The following is a 22,053-nucleotide window of genomic DNA, read 5'->3' on the forward strand; positions in this document are numbered from 1 at the left end:
AGAGGGAGAGGAGAACAAAGAGGAGGGCTGTTAACGTCGAGCTCCACCCCTGCCTTTTGTGGAGTCAACTTTCTTCTGTCAATCAAAGCAAGTTCAGTAACCAGAATAGAGGTGCCATCCCCTCCTTCCCCCGACCCAGGTCCATTACTTAAGCAATCACCCCTTTGTCCTAATCTTCATGTTTCTGTTCTAGGGGTTGAACCCATCAAAGGCTGACTGATATTGCCAGGGTGTGAGCACTAGGCAAACTTCCCTGCTCCCTCTACTGACCAGAGACCCTAACAGACAGGTAACCTGCAGCTCCTCTCTGCTGCTCTGGACAATTCCATGGGTGGTGCTGGGCCCTAGCACAGGTATTGTTCACGGATGGTGGGTATCAATGGTGGTAATTTACAGCAGCGTAACTTGAGTTTCACGCCATGTTCTCTCTGTGGGGGGTGGGGGAGTACTTTTGCTTTTGGCATTATTCCGTGGGAGCTGAGGATTTGAACCCAGTTTGCCCACTGAGCCCGCTTCCCTGTTTTACATAAAAAGAAACAGCAGCCGTCAGGTTTGTGGGTGTCCTGGCTGCAGGGTGCGATCTTGCGATCTTGCTGGAGATTTATAGCAGAACCTTCCTGCTCAAGGCTACCCACAGAGGCAATCGCCCCCACCCCCACTTTTTTTTTTTTTTTTTTTTTTTTTTTGCCCAGACTTGAAAGGCAGTTTCAAGACCCTTTACTCGGGCGGCTTAGATTTTTCCTGTGTCAGACAAGGTCTGTCTGGAAACAGATGACTCAGCAAAACAGAGTGTTCCAGAATTGTGAAATAAAGAGGTGTTACGACCAGGCCTGTCCTAGATTACCCCATCTTGTATAAAGTCATGTTTTCCAGACCATATCTTGTCCTGAGAAACTCCATGTCACAAGCAGCTTTGGACTCCATTTTGAGAATGAAGGAGGACTCTTGACCTTACTGGATATGGGCAAGGCTCATATCCAGTGTCACCAGCACAACACAGACTGACAAATGATTTATTCCTGGGAAATCACCTAGAAAGTCACCTTGTAGTGCCATCAGGAAACCCAGGACACAATAAAAGTTACCAGACACACTAGACAAGGGAAGGGTGCAACTCCCCCATCTGGACCCTAATACCTAACGGCAGTCACCTCACCAACCCATCATCTGGACACCCCATGTGTGTCAAAGCAGAGAGCTCCTCACTGTCCTTGGAAACTCAGCTCAGTTCTGTGTCCACTGTGGATGCAACCGACTCAAACGGTCATCTGCCCATCCTCCTATCATGCATCTGGACCAGCCAGCCAGGCAGCCAGCCACCTGCACTTGGGCATGACCTTAGCTTCTACAGCCTTCAGTGCACCTGACTTCTTTGGCTCAACTCTGACCTTGCTGCCTGACTCAACCGCCAGCCACAGCAGCCTCTCAACTTGGTGAGATTTGTCAGCTTATCCCAGAGACTTCTCTGCCTCTCTGACTTCCCTGACCTTTAACCCTTTGTAGTTGTTCTGTACTACATGCATATACATACATACATACATACATACATACATACATACATTGATGTGTAATGTATGATCCAAGAGTTATTTTAGTGACAGCAGAAATGTGAGCACAGTATTTCCCCTGGCCACTTGTGAATGTCTCCCTGCAGCACCTTTTGGTTTATTTTTCTTCTCAGACGATTCTAACATTGTGGGAAGACACGGACAGATCATTTATGTTTCTGATGTGGTGAGCCCATGACAAGAGGTCAAGATAATCTGAGGGCAGATGGGAAATGACCTTGGATGAAGAACAGCAGGAAGCCACCAGTCCTCTCCGCTCTAATGGGACAAGACACGACAAGTTCGCCTCCATCCCTGGACAGGTGACATCGGTGGATGAAACATCTGGAATGAGCAAACAACACCTCACCCCAGCTTCTTCCCTGGTTGAACAGAATTTGGAGGGAAGGCACGAAAGGGCTATAAATAGCTGAGCAGATGATTTAAGGACAATTTAAAGACATGAGCCTTCCTGGCCAGCAGACACTCAGACAGTTAAAGCAATTTCCTTCAGCTGGCTTTTCCCTAAGGTCAAATTTGTTTATGGATAATTCCAGAATCCCTCCCAAAGACATCTGCTACACCTCTCAGCCCTCGGAGTACTGCCTGTCTTCTCATTCTAGAAGATGTCTGAGTCCGGGGCAGTAGACATGCGGAGAGCCTTTTCCCTAGCCTCCAGTAGGTACCACTTTGCAGAAGGGACTGGGCAGGACCCAGGTAGATACGTAAGGTCTGAGGGGCCCAGTCTTCTAGGGAAAGCAGCCAGCAAATTTCCAGAACAGGGCAAAAGTGACCCTGCTGGGAGTGATGCCAGGGCCTGTATGTCACAAATAGTCAAAAGGAAAATCAAAAATCAACCCCTCGCTAAAGAGCACAAATGCCTCAATCCCTCAGCAGCCCGCATGCTGTGCTGGCCCATGACACTCTAATCCTAAACGTTTACTCCCAGAGCTAATAATAGCCCCTCAGGCCTGAGGAAGGCAAGCTCTCCAATTGGAGGGCTGTGTCACCGCTCCAAACATCAGTGACTCTGGAAAAGCTACTTCAGAGCTTGGGCCCAGACTGAGCTGCGGATGCTTCTAGACAAAAGAAATTAATTAACTTGTCAAGTCCCTTCCTCCCAGCGTACATGCAGTCAATTCTTGCCCCACAAACCTCATTTCCTGGGGGACAGACACCTGTCTCCTGGGCCCGAGGCTTCTGCAGCAGCTGCTCGTAGAGGGGGTGGGACGTGCCCACACATGTGCATGTGTGCAGGCTGAAACACCTGCACAGGTGAAGCTAGACTCACCCTCAGCCCCTCCAGATGGATATCCAGTTCTGGAGGTTTAAATGGCTTTCTGCTCAGGAGAGCATTTAACAAGATGTATTGGCTCCCTCAGCAATGTAAATTAAATCCAAAGCCTTATTTAAATAGCTTTGACTTGTGGTTTTCATATTCATGAACTGTAACCTAGTTTGATTTTTTTTTTATAGGATACCCTGTGTAGTTTAGGAGAAAAAAAATAGCCTTTTTGAAAGCCTAAATTCTTTGTCATTTATATTTCAGATGGAAATATGAAAAGGTTGTACACTTTGAATATAATTGCATATTTTTCAACCCTTTCAATTGCGTCTGAGGGTCCCCGGAGCTGTTACACATAGAAGATGTATGAACACAAGACTCAAAAAAAAAAAAAAAAAAAAAAAAAAAGAACCAAAAGGGAGATAGAGAGATGGTTTCAGGTTAGGAGCACACATTACTCTTCTAGAGGACTTAAGGTCAGTTCCCAGCTCCCACACTGGACAGCTCATAACTCCAGCTCCAGGGACCGCTGTAGAAACCTCCACTCATGTGCATATCCTCCCATACAGACACAAAGACATATACGTAATTCGAAATAGAGAGGGCATAGAAAATACCATCCTTGGGGCTTACATTTTAAAAAAACTTCAATCAGTGGAATTCGGGACACATCTGGGGATTCTGAGCCACTTAGCAATTGCAGGTAGCTAGAGCCAATGAGTCACTGTAAGTTTGATGACCAATAGGCCAGACAACCAGTACAGTAGATCACCCAGTCAGTGAGAGCCTGGAAATCAGCCTCATATTGTTTCTCTGTAGCATGATGGGCTTTTGTTTCTGCTTTTTGGGGGTCCCACAACTATTAGGGGTTGTCCAGGACTTCCAGGGTCCTTGTCCGCAACCTGCTTTGTGTGAGCTCTGTGGGGACAGACTATCAAGGTCTGTCTCTACCATGAGGTCCTAAGGTCACAAATCTCTGGAGCAGATCCTGTCTCGAAAATTTCCAACTCAAGATATTCGGCAATAGAGATCAGTTGACCAGTAACCAAATTCAGTAAAAAGGAAGGGTTCCCCCATAATCTCGGGGTTCCTAGCAATGTCTTCTGTGCCAGTGTGATCAAAATACCCAAGAGGAACAGTGGGTTCACAGTTTCAAAAAGTTCAGTCTATGGGCAGTTGGGGAGATCATGATTGCAGAGATTATCTGCAGGAATGGCAGAGGAATATCACACACCATGACAGATGGAAAGCTGATATAGTGACAGCAAGGGCTACATTACTGCCCTGGTAGGAATGAAGATCCTTCTAACACACACACACACACACACACACACACACACACACACACACACCCTGACGATGAAACCTTCAAAGCAAGGGTCCCATATCCATCCTTTCTGTTGCTATGATAAAGCACCGTGACCAAAAGCAACTCATAGAAAAAAAAGTCCACTTTGGTTTATGAGTCTGGATGGATAAGAGTCCATCATGGCAGCAGGTGGCTGGAACAAAAAGCTGAGAGATTCATTTACAGCCACACGTGGGCAGCAGAGAGAAGGGGGGGCAGAGATGGGAATAAGGCTTTAAACCTTGAAAGTCCATTTCCAGTGATGAGCTGCCTCCAACAAGACTGCACCACCACTCCAAACAGCGCCACCAACTGGAGACCAAGTGTTAAAATATGTGAGCCCATGGGGGACATTTCTCACTCCAACTACACTAGTCTCCAAGAAACTGGAATTTTCCCAGGAGTCTTGTGCTGGGAGAAGGAAAAGGCTGGGTTCCTAGGGCAGCAGGAGGGAGTGCTTGTCTCTCAGGAAGAGATCTCACACAGTTCTGACGACTTGCCAGAACACCTTGCAGGAGAGATTTAGTTGAGGAACTGATGGGTCAATAATGGGCAGGACCACATGTTAACCAAGTTAGGCATGCTTCTCTATAAATCTAAAGTTCATGTCTGAGCCTGGAAAATGAACTTGGTGTGTGTTGTGGTGGGGTAACTGGACCTCTTTGTTTGTTCCTCTTCTCCACGTGGACACACTGAGAAAAATCTCTTTTTTCTGCCTTTCCCTATGATTTGTTTGTGTGGCTATTAAGACCATGTGATCTGCTGGGTGGTGGTGGTGGCACATGCCTTTAAACCCAGCACTCAGGAGGCAGAGGCAGGTGGATCTCTGTGAGTTCAAGGCCAGCCTGGTCTACAGAGAGAGAGCGAGAGAGTTCCAGGACAGCCAGAGCTGTTTCACAGAGAAACCCTATCTTGAAAAAAAAACAAAAAACAAAAAACAAAAAAACATGTGATTTGCACTAGCTTGTTAGGGTTGCCAGGGCCCAGACCCTGACCCTAGCAACTCTGGAAACACAAAGATAGCCTGCTCTACCTCAACCTCACATCCTCTCAAAACAGCGCCCCCTCCTGGAGACAACCCTCCGAGTACAGGAGCTTTGAAGGGAGACATTTGACATCCAAACTAGCAACAGGGTCCTAAACAAACTTTAATAGTTTTAAAATGTGAACTGCAAGTCATCATCTGGCCACACCCCCACGACAGGAGGAGCCTGTCACACCCCAGGAACAGGAAAGCCACCTTGTGCTTGAACACACAGAGTTGAGAAGTTCTCAAAAGTGACAGAAGATGGGACATTGGGCAGGTGTGACTCGAAGTTGCAAGGAGACAGTCCTATTCAGCCCAGGACTGACTTCCCAGTCAGCTGGAGGAAGCAGCTCTGACTCCCCCAAGACTGGAGCTGGAGTATAATCCTGGGGATGGTTCCCTCTCTGCTTGTTCCTGCTAACCAGGTCCCTTAAGCCTGCTTTCCTCTTCCACTGCCCCCTCACTCTCCTCTCTCACTGCCCCTCCCCCTCCTCTCTCCTTTTCTGTAAGTAACTCTGGTATTGTGTGACTTTAATTGAGAGTCTTGATTTGAAAGTGGCAGTATTTGGATGAAAATAAATTTAAAGAAGAGAGATTGTGTGTGTGTGTATTTGTGTGTGCATGCATGCATGCATTTACATGTGTGTGTATATGTGTTTAAATTATGACGAATGTCATCTTTCTGGGGGAAATGAGCTAGTGTTGGAGAGAGCTGAGAAATGGCTGCCTGAAGCATCTGGGGTGTAAATGTGATTTCCTGAAATTGTAGTGGAGCAAAATAATTTAAAATATAAAATGTTTAAAGAGAAGAAGCTGAAGTCACAGATGCATGGCAGCCTCACTGACTTATACAGAAATAGAGCGTTTATAATTAGCTTAGCATAAAAATAGTCAGGGATAAGGGGTTAGTTTGCTATCTATGTATCACAAAGCTTGACTCAGTTTCTAGCTGGGAAAATGGATCATGTAACCAGCCTCCTCCAAAGTCTAAGCTCTCAGTCACAGTGGCTGTAGCCTGTTTGACTGACACTCAATGCTTGACACTGTATGCTTGACCCAGCCACCAACCTTGACGTATCAGCCTTCAGGGGCTTTGGGGCTTCAGCCTGTGTCTCGTGTACCTGTCCAGGCAAGTTTCTTAGGGTCCTCCTTCATAGCTCCTGTCACCCTTCTTTATCAGTCTAGATTCCCTTGGAGCTTTACATTTTATTGATCTTTGTGATGGTCAGTGTTGTCAGCTTAATTGAATCCAGAACCCTAAGGGAGAGAGGCCCTTTGTCATGCCTGAGGGGTTTGTGTTGATTGAATTCTTGAGGTGGGAGGACCTGCCCACTGTGGGTGGAGTCACTCCCTGACTGGGATCCGGGACTCTGTGAGAAGAGAAAGGAGGCTGAGCAGCAGCATGCCTTCACCATCACTGGGCAGGGTTCACTGTCCTGACCAAGAGATTGCCAGTGTTCCATCATTTCCCTGCAAGGAGACGAAGGCAATGATGTAAGTAGTGAAATTACCTGGCGCGAGTGAGAAGGAAACATGGAACACGCAACAAACCCGCTTAGGAGTTTATTAGAGGAGGTGCGTACAAGCCTGGGGAATCCGTGTGCAGAGAGAGAAAGGAAGATGGTGCATCCCGCTTTTTAAAAGCTGCCTAGTGCATGTGCACAGGGGGTTGGCATGACTACATCATACACTGATGACGGGCTCACGCATGCGTACAAGGGATTAGCTGAGTCATACGTGAATGGAACCACACATGCATGCATGTGGGTCATGCGGGGCCCTTTAACATTCAAGCAATTGCCTGAGGGCTTGTCTGCATGTGCATGACTCTAGAACCTGGAAGTGCAGCCCTATTTGTGGCTGAATAATTACAGGTAGTTCTCAAACCTAAACAGAGGCTGGGTCTCAGCCTTGCAAGTGGACTGCTGCCCACTGTCTACAGTCAAAGTTGCTCCTATGCTGTTTACATGATGCCACCTCCCCCAGTTTGGCAGCCCTGAGCTCCCAGGAGCATGTTTGCTCTGACCTTGGTAGTCCTTGACCAAGAAGCCTGGCTCGTCTATTGCACTCCATATACAATGCTTTGAAATGTGCTTTTGAGTTATTTCTGTGCATTTGAAATCTTCCCTATTCTGTGTGTGCTACTCCGCAGGACACACTGCAGACTTCTGTATGCACACATTCCTTTCCCACTGTGCATCAGAAAAGGGTATTAGAGGCCTCGGTGCTCAGCACATTCTGTGACCTGGAGCTTTTATTCACACTGCTCTGAACATAGCATGAGATGACAGACTCGCCATAGCGATGGGGGAGGAGCCTACTGTTAGAGACCCCAGACCCCATGCCCTCATTTTCACTGCATCATAACCAGGGAGGTCAGAGAACTCAGTTCCTACCAAAAACACAAGCTGAGAGTAGAGCTGGGGCAGTCTTTTGTTTCATTGTTTATCTTTGAGATACTCTGTAGCCAAGGCTAGCCCAAAACTCACTATTAGCTCAGGCTAGCCTCAAACTCACAATCCTCGTGCCTCTACATCCCAAGTGCTGGGATTACAAGCATGAGTCACTGTGCCTGGATGAGCAGGGGTACTTAGGACAACAAGCATGCATTGTCCCCCCAGCTTTGGGTCTGTGCCCACTCCATCAGACATTCCATTTAGAGTGCTGTCGATTAAGAATGACAGACTAGAACGAGATGAGGTCTTTAAATTTTTCTAGTCACTGCTACAGATGAAAAAATTGCAATGACCTTTCTGGTACTTTGAGCAGGGTTTTATTTTTATACTATTTTAGAACTTATTTTCCATCAGAAGATTTCTGTTCAGCTTATCTTTGTGTGTCAGAAAAGCTGACTTCCATCCGAGATGCACTCTCTTTTTTGCTGGCCTTAGTGCCTACTGGAGTGCGAGGCTGTTCATTTAGTGATCTTGGACTGACCTTTGGGCAGACCCAGTTCAACACACACTACTACACACACACACACACACACACACACACATTCTCACATGTTCACATGCACATACACTCTTATACACACACATACATACCCACACATACTCACACAAACATGCACACACATACAAATACATATTCACACATATATACATGCACATACTCACATGAATATACACACACACATACTCTCACATACACTTACATACACATATACACATATTCATACACATACACACACAAATGCATACACATATTTACACACATATATCTACACACACACTCACACACATACATATACAACTTTCTTATTGTACTCCTTAATCAACAGACTGACTATTTCACTGTTAGGAGCTGTCTGATTCTGAGGTGGAAGAGGATTGACTAAGACTGTCAATCCTGCCTAGAAACAGGGCACCTTCAGTACTGCAGCTCAGCACATCGCACTGCTCCTGAGGAACACACCAAGGAGTCTGAGCAAGGGTACACTGCCTTTGGAGCTTGTCCTGCTTAGTTTTTATCAGCTTGACACAACCTACAGTCTCTTGGAAAGTGGGAAATTACTTCCATCACCCTGGCCTATAGGCAAATCTGTGGAGCATATTCTTGATTAGTGATTTATGTGGGAGGGCCCAACCCACCTCTGACCTGGTGGTTCAGGGTCCTATAAGAAAGCATGAACAAGCCACGGAGAGCAAGCCAGTAAGCAACACTCCTCCGTGGCCTCTGCTTCAGTTCCTGCCTCCAGGATCTTACCTTGAGTTCCTGCCCTGACTTCCCTCAGTGATGGAGTGTGTCCTGGGCATTACAAGCTGAAATAAACCCTTTCCTCCCCAAGTTGCTTTTAGTCATGTTGTTTATCACAGCAATGGGAAAATAATCAACATAGGGTCCACCCACTGAAGCGCAAGGGAGACAGTCTCCACTAGTCTAGTTTATGTTGCTGTGCTGGAATGCACAGTTGGAAGTTGGATAATCCGTAAAGAATAGATTTGGAGACAGAAAGTTCCAGCAGCATTTTCATGAGCCCTTCACTGTATCACCCCACAGTGGATAGTTCTGTGGTGTAAAATGCATGAGAGAGGGAGAGAGACAGAGAGAATTAGGTGATAAAACAATCCAGGCACAGAGGGACTGGCTTGGTTTTAAACAGCTCACATTTGCCAAAACCAACTTGTGATCCCATGAGAGCTGTATCAATTCCTGCAAGAACAGAGTCCTCAGTGACCTAATTAACTTCCACCATCCCTCACTGTTAAAGATTCCACCATCTCTCAGTATCGGCACACTGGAGACCAAGCTCCTAGTACTTGAGTTTCTGTGCGATGCTCAACCCATATACAAACCATAGCACACAAGCAGCCAAGATTTTGTGCGTCCTAGAATCTTCCCTGCGCCCTGAGGGACCAACTTGCATGCATCCAGGCTTCCTGCAACCAATTTTAAGGATTAAGTCAGTTTCTCAATAAGCTCTGTGTCACAGGACTCAGACACATTGGTCACTGGTGCACAGTGGACCTGCTCACAATCACCAGCCCTGGGTGCATCCATGACTAAAGGGGGCACTAGCTGCTGCTTGGGGAATTTCAGTGCACTTAAGAGGGGTGGGTCAAAGGTGTCTAGATGGAGAAACTTCAAGAATACTCTGCCAAAGAGAGCCCAGAGAAGGAGGGTCTGAGCCACTGGGAGAGACAGGCATGGAAGAAAGGACCTAGGGGAGTTGACAGAACCTTCAAAAGGCAGTGTGTACTCAATTTGCCTTTGGTGTAGCCTCTAAATCAGGGCTCAGAGACACATTCCAAAATCATGAGAAAGCCAAGGAAGCCTTGATTTTTTACAAATCAGGAATTATAAATTTTGAAAGATGAAAAGTACACCTTTTAAAACTGTCATTAGTCTAGTATGAATGTTACTTGAGCATCTAGTAAAACTGAGAAGAACGATTTGGGATGCAAGGATGCAGGATGCAGAGATGTAGGAGGGTACAGTGATGCAGGGTGCAGGGTGCAGTGATGCAGAGTGCAGGGATGCAGGATGCAGGGATGCAGGGTGGAGGGACACAGATAATGCAGTGAGCATGAGACTGTCTGCTTCTCTACCCGTTCTCGAATGGCATGTGGCTTGGTTTTGCTGTCTTCAAGCCAGGAATTTAACATATGCCTCAAGGAGCCATTGTGAGGGTGCCCTGAAAAAGTGAAGTGTTTCTCACGGTCCCTTGTGCAGTGTGGATTTTCAGCAAATACACTGCTCTCGTGTCTGAAACACTGCAATGAGTACTGAGGAAATGGTATGATGATTTGACCCTTGTCGGTCATTTACTAATTTATGCTTTAATCAAAATACATGATCTAGACTAGAAAATAAAGAAATGGTATGGTTCACTAAGGACCTTATACTAATTTAACTAGTGTTTTTGTTTGTTTGTTGGTTGGTTGTTTTCTTGCTTTGAGACATGGTGTCACTCTGTAGCCCAGGCTGGCCTGAGTTTGCATCAATCCTCCTGCCTCAGCTTCCTGAGTGCTGGGACTACAGGTGTATGTGGTATCATAGATATAGTCACTGTGTACACAGATATTACCTAAGACTGGCTAAATCACTAGCAATATCTTTATGTTAGTGGTGGGAATTCTAGATATGGTTCAATTATCTTTAGGGAGGAGCAGGTTTGAATGAATGAAGAATAAAGACCCAGGGGACTGTATATCTGCAATGTGTTATTAGGTAAGTAATTTGGGCACAATGTTTGGGGGAAGGAAAGCCTATTCTAATCACTGGCTTGTATGATTTTCCTTTGAAAACTCTTCATTAGTCTGTAGACCTGGGAAGGTGGTCTGGGTTGAGACTGTCCACTGTCCTCTGAACAACCCTGATTCTTTCGTGATGGATCCCTGACTTTTGAACAAAGTCTTAGACTTGGAAACGAGGATGATTCAGCACACGCCGCCACCGAGCGAGCCGTTGGTGTAGAAATGAAGTGGCAATGAAGTTCACCATTGCTTATCCATCCTGTGCCCCAGATTCCTGGCAGGAAAATGCAATTCTGAGACGCTCTCGAGAAGCACCGAGCACACAAAGTCAGCCGGGCTCGCCGTGACAATGCCACTTGAGGTGCCTGTGGGCAACGTTTTTCCTGGGAAGGCAGCTTCAGACAGTGCTCTTCTGACAATTTAGCTCTGACGTTTTTAAGTACTACCTGGACAGCGAAGTCAATTTATTCTAGTGAGTGGTTGTGTTGTAGCAACCACGGCAAAGCTGACTCGCAGGTTTTTTCTTTATAGCAAATACCATGCGAGTTAAATCAAATCCAAATTATATGAAATATAACACTACCAAGCAAGACACTAGAGTATTGTTTTACTGTGCCCTGAGCAGGTGAGCTGTAAATCTAACTTATACTTGCTCTGATCTGATGCAGCTGAATTATTTTTTTCTAAAGGGTTTGCAGTAGTTTAGATATTGATTTAGACAATGTCCTCCAAGGGCACGTACATTCAAGCCTCGGCCCCCAGCCTGGCTTGTTAGGACATAGTGAGCTTTTGTGGAGGTGGGGCCTAATGAGAGGTCATCAAGTCACTGGAAACATGTACTGGAAGGGGATTTGTGGGAACCCAGTATCTCCCTCTACTGCTTTCCGACTGTGAAAAGAGTATATGCACCTGCCACGGTGCCCTCCTAACCACACACAGGTCTGAACCAAAGGGGCCAATCGATCAGTTGTGAGCTGAAACCTCCAAGGCCATAGACCACAACAAACTGGTCTCTTTGTGAGTTGCTCATCTTCAGCTTTCAGAAATAATGATGGAACACTCAACTCACTGAGGTCTGCTATGGAGGATGATGCCTGTGGTGTCGGTGGGTTCCAGTGAGGTGGGGCTGAGTGAGTTTCTGGAACTGGAGAGATGGCTCAGTGGTTAAGATCACTGGCCTCTTTTCTGGAGGACCTAAGTTCCATTCCCCGCCCTCAGATGGTGCCTCACAACCATCTGTATCTCCAGTTCCAGGGGATCTGATGCCCTTTTCTGACCTCTGTGGACACCAAGCACATATATGCAGGCAAAACATTCATAGGGATAAATAAGTAACATTGAATAAACCTTAGAAACTCAGTAGCTTTAAAAGTATTAAAATATTTCATATAAGTATAATTTTATTAAAATGTAAATTCTCAGCTCAGCACTTCTGCCACTCTGACCAGGCTTTGCCTCCTGCTCTCTGTTCAGTGGACACTGAGCTGGAACAGCCATTTGGTCAGGGACAACAGTCATTCCTATGACCAGTGCTTGTTTGGCAGTTGGCTGACAAACAGGGATACATGAGGTCACTAGTTTCACCCGGCAGGCTGGTCTGAGCTTGCTCTCCTCCTTGTAGCCCAGTGAGGGCCTGAGGAGGAAGGTGAACGAGACTCTATAGGACTAGGTTCGCAGCTAGTCGGCACACCAAGACAGCTTCTCTCTAGCAAGCACTGTGTCTAGGCAGAGTGTAGAGTCCAGGAGGAGAAACACGAGTCCATCTGTGCCATAGGAGCAGCTCCTTGCCGGAGAATGTTTTTGGTCTATGTTTGTCTTCATCTAGGACAAGTCATTTCTAGATGGCCTTAGAACGTTTTGTTAGTGACATAACCCAGGATGACCATGCTGAGAGTCCAGCAGTCCCGGGATGACTTTTCCTCCACCTCTGGTTTTCATAAGACTGAAGTTACAAATGAGCAATGTCACAGAGCCTTCCTGGGGTGGACTTTTGCCTGCCCTCAACCAGTTCATCTCCTCGGAAAACTGGTGGTAAGATGGAAGGGCCGGCGTCATGCCCCTCACCATGTTCACGGAGGGACCCTCAAATCAGATATCAGAATCAGACACCCCATGTTGTGTACATAGTACACGAGTGAGACCACATGTGTGTGCGAGCGTGCATGCACACACACACACACACACACACACACACACTCACACACTGCCCAGGATGTCCGTGTGGCACCGGCTCTGCCACTGAGCAGGTGCACTGAGAGCAGTGAGTACACAGCAGATTGGGGGCTATTTTTAAACATCCTTGCTGGGAGGCAGCGGCGACCTTAAAGTAGGTTGTTTCTCTTTTTCTGGCACTTCAGTTTCATTATAACGAGCATTTATTTGCAGAAACAGAAAATTCTAAGCTGTAAAAACACACACGTTATGCAAATGGCAGATGTTGGATGTTTCCCTCTCGGTCAAGGCAAGTCGGAGACTAGCTATGACACACTGGGGTGCAGGAGATCATCAGTTTGGTAAGGAGAGTTCTCATAAAGTGTTCCCCTCCAGTCCAGGGACCCCAAAAGGACAGGTAGACTCCCAAAGGCAGGGAAAGGCCTGCTAATCCTTTCCAGGAAGTAGCAGTGAGTTTAGCTGGTGGGATGGCACTATTCATTTTTCCGTCAACACTGCCATGGTCGCTGTGGTTATAGGAGAAAGCCAGTGGGTATCCTGCCTCCCTTACCTAAAGTGTATCCTAGTATCTACCACTTCGCTCTGACCCATCCAGAGAGAAGAAACGATCCTCAAAGGAGCCAATATTCACTCAGAAAGCCAAGATATCTGATGGATGTTTTATGGTTTGTTACGGTTTTTCAGAGCTGAACCTCTGAAATAACAACAATGGTCATAGTGTGTGTATGTTATACATACGCATTATTAATGCAGTAGTTACTAAGCAGATGGTTTAAAAAGCTTGCAAAATATATTATTATACTTATATTGTTTCAATGATCATTTCTACAACTGTCTATTATATATCTCATGTATAGCAACCCAGTGGGAGACACTGGGGGCTCAAAGCCTTCAGGTTCTTATAGTTCAGGAAAGAAAGAAGCACAATGGCTGGAGAGATGGCTCAGAGGTTAAGAGCACTGCTTGCTCTTCCAGAGGTTCTGAGTTCAATTCCCAGCAACCACATGGTGGCTAACAACCATCTGTAATGACATCTGGTACTCTTTTCAGGTCTGAAGGGATACATGCAGAAAGAACTCTGTATACATAATTAATAAATAAGTCTTTAAAATTAAAAAAAAACAGAAAAAAAGAAAGATGCACAGCAGACCAGTTCAAGAAAAGCACAGCTCAAGAATGTAAATGAGCAACAAGGAGGAGCAGAGCTCAGCACAGCTAGAGCTGGAGGAAGGCAGCCGACCTCAGTGTCCTGCCCTCTGCACAAAAGATTAGGGACTGCTGTGGTTTCCAGCTTGGGTGCTAAGGCTTGACTGCCAGCCTACAGTGCTAATGGAGACGGTGAAATCTTGAGGATGCTGGACCAAGTGGAAGGAAAATAGGTCATTGGTGGTAGCACACATCTTTAATACCAGCACTTGGGACGCAGAAGCAAGAGGCTCTCCAGGAGTTTGAGGTCAGCCTGGTCTTCATAGTGAGTTACAGAATAACCAAGACTACACAGTAAGATTCTGTATCAAAAAAGGAAAAAAGAAAGAAAGAAAGGAAGAATGAAAGAAAGAAAGAAAGAGAAAGAAAGGAAGAATGAAAGAAAGAGAGAGAGAAAGAGAAAGAAAGAAAGAAAGAAAGAAAGAAAGAAAGAAAGAAAGAAAGAAAGAAAGAAAGAAAGGAGAGAGAAAGAAATTTAGGTCATTGGAGGTGTGTTCTGGAAGTGTACATTAGGACTCTGAAAACTCTGTCTCTGTCTCTCTCTCTGTCTCTCTGTCTCTCTGTCTCTCTCTCTCTCTCTCTCTTATTTTGCTTTCCAGACACCATGAGGTGGGTGAACTTCCTCTGCCACATGCTCCCACCATGAGGTACTGTGTTGGCCAACTGGCCAGGCTAACAACTCTGAAATCATGAGCCCAAATGAACTTCTTCCTTTCATTTTATATTCTCAGGTCCTTTGTCAGAGCAGTGGAAGCTGGGAAAGACAGGGGTTGTGTCAATTAGACACTAAGTGTCCAGGACATGGAGAACCCTCTAAGATCATCATCATCATGAGAGACAAACTACACAGAGACCTTCACTGGAGATGGCCCCGAGTCTCCTGGAAGCCGTGAGGTCACAGAACGGCACCCCTGCAGTCCAGTTGCTGAGTCACCCATTTCTCCTTCTTCCACTAGACTCACAATAGTCTGAGTCACCTCAGTGTCCCCAAGGCATGACAGGATGCTGGGCACATAGCTGACATCAAGATAAGTTACTCAAATAAAAGAGAAGGGGATCTTATTGGAGAAGGATAAACTGCCTTTTATCCCACCTTGCTAAGGAGCCTTGGTTTCTTTCAGGTTTAGTCAGACGAATACCAAGATTATTGCCCTCCATATTTCAAATTCACACCTGGGTTATTAGACGCTTCCAGGAGCAAATTAAAGTGCCCAAGCTATCAGGTGATTTGTGGTATAAGAATAGCAGCCTCCCTCAAGTGGGAGGTTTGTAGTTAAGAGGACCTTGTCGGCCTCAGCCCTCCAGTGCAGGAGAGTTGTGAAAACAAAGACAGACTCTGTTCCAGGCACCAACCATCCCTGAACTTTGAAAGAGCCTTTCTGTGCTTTTGTGTTTTATGTTTTCAGTAAATAAGAGTTGGGGGTGGGGAGACACTGTACCAAGATGGTTTTTACATCCAGCTATGAAACCCGAACTGCAGTCCAGTTATCTAGTATTTCATTTGGTCTGCAGAAATCAGAAGAGGGCATCAGATCCCTTGGAACTGGAGTTATAGGTGGTTGTGAGCCACTGTGTGGGTTCTGGGAACTGAACTCGGGTCCTCTGCAAGAGCAGCCCGTGCTCTTAACTGCTGAGTCATCTCTCCTTTGTATACTAATTTAAAAGAAGGCAGGAAAACTTTTATTATTTTGCAATAGATTGTTGCAAAAATAAATTTTAAATTGTAGAATATGATGGTCACAACTTTAACCCAGCACCGAGGAGGCAGAGGTAGCTGGATATCTGTGAGTTTGTGGCTAACCTGGTCTACATAGCAAGTTCCAGGTTAGCCCCATGAGTTACATGGGGACTCATGTTCAGTAGATTCCTATGGAGGAGGAGTCTAATGCTAATCGCCCTTAGCCGTCTACTGCCACACAACTGTTTGCTTTTTGCTGTTGCTTTTACTTGGTCAGAATGTTTCTGCAGGGACATGGTTGGCCTGTGTCCCAGAAATAGCAATTCTCCGAGTCATTTTCAAGCAATTGGACTGTTCTGGAACAACAATGCCCAACACCCTTGGAATCGATTCTTACTTGTGAATTGCCACCAACTTAATAGCCAAGCCGAGTCCGAGCTTGACAGTAGAGGGAGGAATCCTCCCAAGGTCTCCTCCAAAGAATAGCTGCGTTTCTGAATCACAAGGAATTACATTGCTTGCTTGCATTTTAATGCATCCCTTTGAGCTGTCAACCGTGATAAGAATGGCTTGTTCCTTTCTCAGGGTGCTGCTAGAGAGCCGCCACCAAGACTTGCTAAGCAAACGGAAGTGCAGTTGTGGAACTGCTGTGGACATGGACTGTAATACGTGTCCCCAGAGCAAAGCTTAGAGCCTTGGGGAAGGTCTGGGCTGGGAGATGGGCATCTGTTTCACACTCAAATCTACCCTCTGCTGGGATTTCTTCCTTTACTCTCTCGTGACTCATCTATCTGATAAGCCTGGCATAAAGAGACACCACCCCAGGGCTGGCATCTGAGATGGGTCTATTCTCTGGCTTTGTGCAGTCAACTTCCACTCGGTAGATTCCCTGAAATGAAAATGGATATTCCGTTACAGATCAAGAGCCCTAGCCCGTCACTCAGATTCTAATTTTTCTGTAAAGTAGGAGCCGATGGCTAGGTCACCCATCTTTGGCTTCACATAAAACATTCTAAAGCACCCCAGCAGTGACCCACCAGCTTGCACAGAGCACGAAGGTCGTCTCCCTGGGTCTGTCATCCTCTGAACTACGTGCCAGGAACTAGCGTCACACCACGGAAAGAATCGGTTTTCAAAAATGGGTTTCTGGGCTGGGACAATGACCCAGGCAGGGGGTAAGAGTGTTTGCTATGCAAACACCTGAGTTTGACTCTCTGGTGCCTCTGGAAAAGTGGGGCATAGCAGTGTGTATTCCTGTAATTCCAGCACTGGAGGGAGGGAGAACATGGGGGACAGGAGAATCTCTGGGGCTTGCAGGTTGTCTACCTAGCTGGGGGGAGGGGAAGTCTTGAACTCTTGCCTCAAAGGAATAAGGTAGAGAGGGATAAAGAAGACTGATGTGGTAAAGCTGTGTCCTCTTCTGGCCTCCGCAGGAGTATGTGTGACAGGCCTGAGATGCTGGAGTGTGGTCACCTCTTCTAGTGACTCCGTCTGCAACCAGGTTAAGGGAGCCCTGTTTTTGGTCTCTCGTCCCAGGAGCGTCACACTTCCAACACTTCTCTGAGCAGTGTAATGCAAAGGGAAGGCCATTCCTAATAGCTCAGAAAATAAATTTGGTCCCCATTAGAGAATTCTCACAAGTGTGATTCAAAAGACCCAAACAGGAAAATCTGAGAGCTGTGGAATGCCTTGACCTGGTGACACCAAGCTGTGGTTGCCTGGCCTGAGACCCAAACCTCTGCCCAGGTCTAACCTTCGGTCAAAAGAACTTCTGTGGCTCAGTGGTTCACGTCACCTCCCAGAACTGGACAGTGACCAGTTGGAACTGCCGTCCATCATGCGGTGTGAACTCCATGCCAGCAAATTGCACGCTGGCCAATCCTAATCAAACACACGCCAAAATGAAAGCATCCCTCCGCCACAGCCCGCGGCTAATGCTGCAAGCCGTACTGTAGCTGTTACCCAGTCTACCGCCCTCTAGTGGCGCATGCAAACAACTCTTCTTCCCTATTCAGGCCAAAGGATAAACTCATTTACCACCCACCGACCCTTCCTAGCTAATATTCTACATACTTCAGAACCTTTCCAGATGCCTTCAAGGGAGGCATTCGACGGCATGTCAGGATCTACACTGCCTTCGCTCTAGGTCACCGTTGCTTTCTCTCTCCCCGGTAGGCTGTAACTACTTTGTCCCAGCAGTGCATCTGTCTTTGCTGTGGTCTCTTAGGACTCAAGTCAGAGCCAAGTTCCCCCAAACAGCCATTGCTCACTAACTATTGCAAACAGTGCCTAGCAGACCATGGAGCTCCGTGAACCCCACTTCCGGGTCCATTTTATCAGTCTCCCTAACTCTCATGAACCTGGGGCATGGCCTAACCTGGTTTGAATGCATCTCCTACAGGCCTGACGTGTAAGACGACTTTCCATTAGTCCTCCTCCCTAATTTCATCTGAAAGTGCTGTTTGAAAAGAATACTCTTGGTGTCATACAAAGGACCACCCGAAGAAAGCAAAAAATAACTCCACAAGGTGATTTCTTTTTGTAAAAAGGATGTATGCACACACGGCCAAGATGGCCTCTCTCTTTTCTCCTTACCAGAAGGGGTGCCTGAATCGCAACCTGTTGGTTGGGGTTTGACTTCCCAATCTGATAAGATTGAATGGTCAACCTGAAGGTGAAAGGGAGGTTCAGAAAGCATGGGCCCTTGACAAGCTAACAACCTTCAACAGGAAAACCACGTCTTTCTCAGTGCACACAATTTTGCACTCACCTTTGTGATACACTTCAGGTTATCCCTACATGAACACACCACTCTGCCTAGAGCAATCTTCAAACGCTCGCTTCTCCAGTGCGGAAGAGGCAGGGCACTCTCTTCCGTGTTTGTTGACCTTGCACATAGTAGCTTGCTTTAAGGGTAAGCGGTGTTCAGGAAGCCGTGTTCAGGACGTATGAACCTGAGAGAAAAGTTTACCTACCTTAAGTAGTCTCTGCTTGGGGGAGAACATGGGATTCTCTTAAAATTGCAATCTACTCCAGCCTCTTAAGGTGAAACCAGGGCCTGAGGGGATTTTGTAACCCAGGACCTAAGGAGGTGGGTGGATCTCAGTCAGGGGTTCACAGCAGCCTGTTTAATGTTTGCTCTGAATGAACTGATAGGTCCTTTCCCATTATAGCAGAGAAACCTCAGAAATAGCAGCAGAGATGGACACAAGGACTTAGGTTAGATGCTTCGGGGTGCAACCCACTTTTGTCAAGTCCAGAGCTTTCCAAGAAAAAAAAATGTTATCTGGCTTTGAACCAAACCCAATCTTCAAGCAGCCTACCTTTCCCCCTCTAAGTGAGCCGTCCTGTCTGCCTCCAGATGGATAATTTATAACAGTGTTCTGGATGGATCTGCTTATAAAAGGGCACTGTTACAGAATCAGGAAATCACAGCTTAGTTCCCTTTAAACATCTGGTGCTTTACGGTCCAGTTCTCAGTGAGGGTTTATGGACTTCAGAACACAATGGGAGTGGTCATCACGATAATACCTTCCACAGAGCCCTGGGACCACAGAATTAACTAGTCCTTGATGCCCCTTTGGTAGTTTTTTTATTGCTCAGAGAAAATTCATGTGCTTGTTGCTACATGTATGCCGCTACATCTGGGAGTGTCTGACAGTTATGTACAGACTTTGTTCATACTCAGCTTTTTAATTATGCTTATGTTGGGGTGGGCACATGAGTACAGTGCTCAAGGAGGCCAGAAAAGGGTATCATATCTCCTGGACATATGTAGTTACAAGGAGCTGTGAACCACCCAACATGGGTGCCGGGATCCAAACTCAGGTCCTCTCAAAGAACAGTATACTCTCTTAACTGCTGAGCCATTTCTCCAGCCCATTGCTCTTCCTTTTAGACAGAGAGTGAAGTGAACTGATGTAGAAAGACATCCCAGTGATTTGAAGAATGAGTTCCTGAGTATGGGTATATATGGCATATCAGTGAGGGTACATCCTGAGAATAGTGCTGTCAGGTAATTTTTATCATTGTCCAAACATAATGACTGTGCTTGCACAAGCCAAAATGGTTATCATGTTGCTAGGCAACATACTCTTATGATACCACCATCACATACACTGTCCACCCTTGACAAAAACATCCTACTGCACTCTAGGAGAGTAGTTATAACCCAGATGAAAGAAATCTAAAGGGAATCCTCTCACGAATGTCTGAGTTCTGATCATGTAAATATTCAGGAATGTATTACCTGATGGGAATGATATATAGAAAGAGGAAGTGACCAGGACCATACCATCTCCTTGAGGGCATGACCCTGATGGCCTACAACTAGGCTCCATCCCTTAAAGACTCCCAACATCCATAGCACCATTCTGCTCTTCAACCCTTTGACACATTGGCCAAACATGGCTTGGACTGGCCTCAAATGGCCTCTCTTGTCCCATTTACTTCATCTCACCAACCACCCTGTCCAACATGACTTATAGGATGCTTTTCAAGAACTCTGTGCCTCTCTGTGATTTACGATTCTGGCTTCGAACACTGTAATCTTTCACTCACGGACTGGAATCCTGATTCATCCAGGTACATTCCTATCTGTGAAACTCTCTCAGTTCATCTCCAATGTAATTCATCAGCTATTTTAGGCAGGGAAAATTATATCCCTTGTGTGCTGGACATCGGTATCCCTTGTTGACCCTTGTTCTTCAGTCATCCAGTGCATAAAACCCCAGGTTGAGGGCATCGGGGGCACCACATGAGCATCAGGTCCTCTTACCCTAGAGAAGCACATCCACTTTTGCTGACGATGACTCTGTGGTGATGTTGAGTGTCGCCACTGACCATAGCATCCATTTGCCTATGTGGAATGAAGGATTCAGACTAAGTGTGCCAAGACTTATCCAGCTTCAGGCTTTTGCTGTTGCTGGGCTACACGATGCTTCTGCACAAACTAGTGATGGCCAATCTTCACAAGCCCAGCCCACCAGCTCTATAGACATCCTTCTCAACATGCACACAAAGTCCGCAGCTCCTCTCCTAAGTAGATTCTTCATCACCTCCAGTGCTTCCTGGAGAGGGACTCCACCACCATGCTTTAAGGCATGTGGAAGTGTTTGTTCTGACAGGGAGACTAGAGGAAGGAAAATCCATCCCCTGGCAGCTCCCTTTAGCTCCACTCTCTAGAAACAAAATATTGGAATTTTTTCAATCTTAGGAAGCATATTTTAAAACACTCCTTCCCAGGCTCAGGTATTATTGTGAAAGAGAGTGAAGAAGACCCAAAAGCAATGGATAATCACAAGAAGACTGGCTTCTGGCACAGCCAGGCAGCTGCATATTTGAGCTCACTGTGGTTGTGACAGCTTGCACACAACCTGTGTGAGCCCAGCTATACCAAATCCCAGCACCAAGACAGGAGTAGGGCATCAAATCCCACATCCAACGAAGGGGCTGCTGGGAGGAGAGACTATTTTCTCTAAGAGTGTAGCCCTGGTAAGTTTATTACACCCCAGTGGAAGAATAGACACCCAAAAATATAAAGAGAACATAATTGGTTTTGAAGCATTAGAGAAAGAGAGAGAGAGAGAGAGAGAGAGAGAGAGAGAGAGAGATAGACTATGGCACAAAGTTGATGAGTAGGGAAGGGAAGGGGTGGATATGGGAAGAATTGGGGGAGAGGGGTGAATATGGTCAAAACACATTGTACAAAACTCTCTAAGACCTAAGAGAAAGGCATGGTAAATCCTTTTGTAGACAGAGTGATCATGGTCAAGTTCATTTTCACTCGGTAGTTTTTCCTCAGATAAAGTGTCACTTCATTAGACCGGGGTAGTGGCTCTGGTTACACGGAGCACAGAAGAAGAAGTGACAATTGAGACACAAGTTAAAGTCCAGTCCTATCGCTGTGGTGAGCGTCCCAGCTCTAGGACCCAGGGACGTCCTTGGGCTTTCAGCTTGGCATTCTATAACCGTTGCTTTGAACTAATTATAATTTGCTCAGCTAATTCGAGTGGCCTGATTTTAGCATTCTGTAATTAAGCTTCTTTGGGCAGTGTGATATTTAGCCATAGAAGAAAAATACTCCCTTTCC

Source organism: Myodes glareolus, chromosome 2 (assembly GCF_982192425.1).
Source record: "Myodes glareolus chromosome 2, mMyoGla1.1, whole genome shotgun sequence".
NCBI lineage: Eukaryota > Metazoa > Chordata > Mammalia > Rodentia > Cricetidae > Myodes > Myodes glareolus.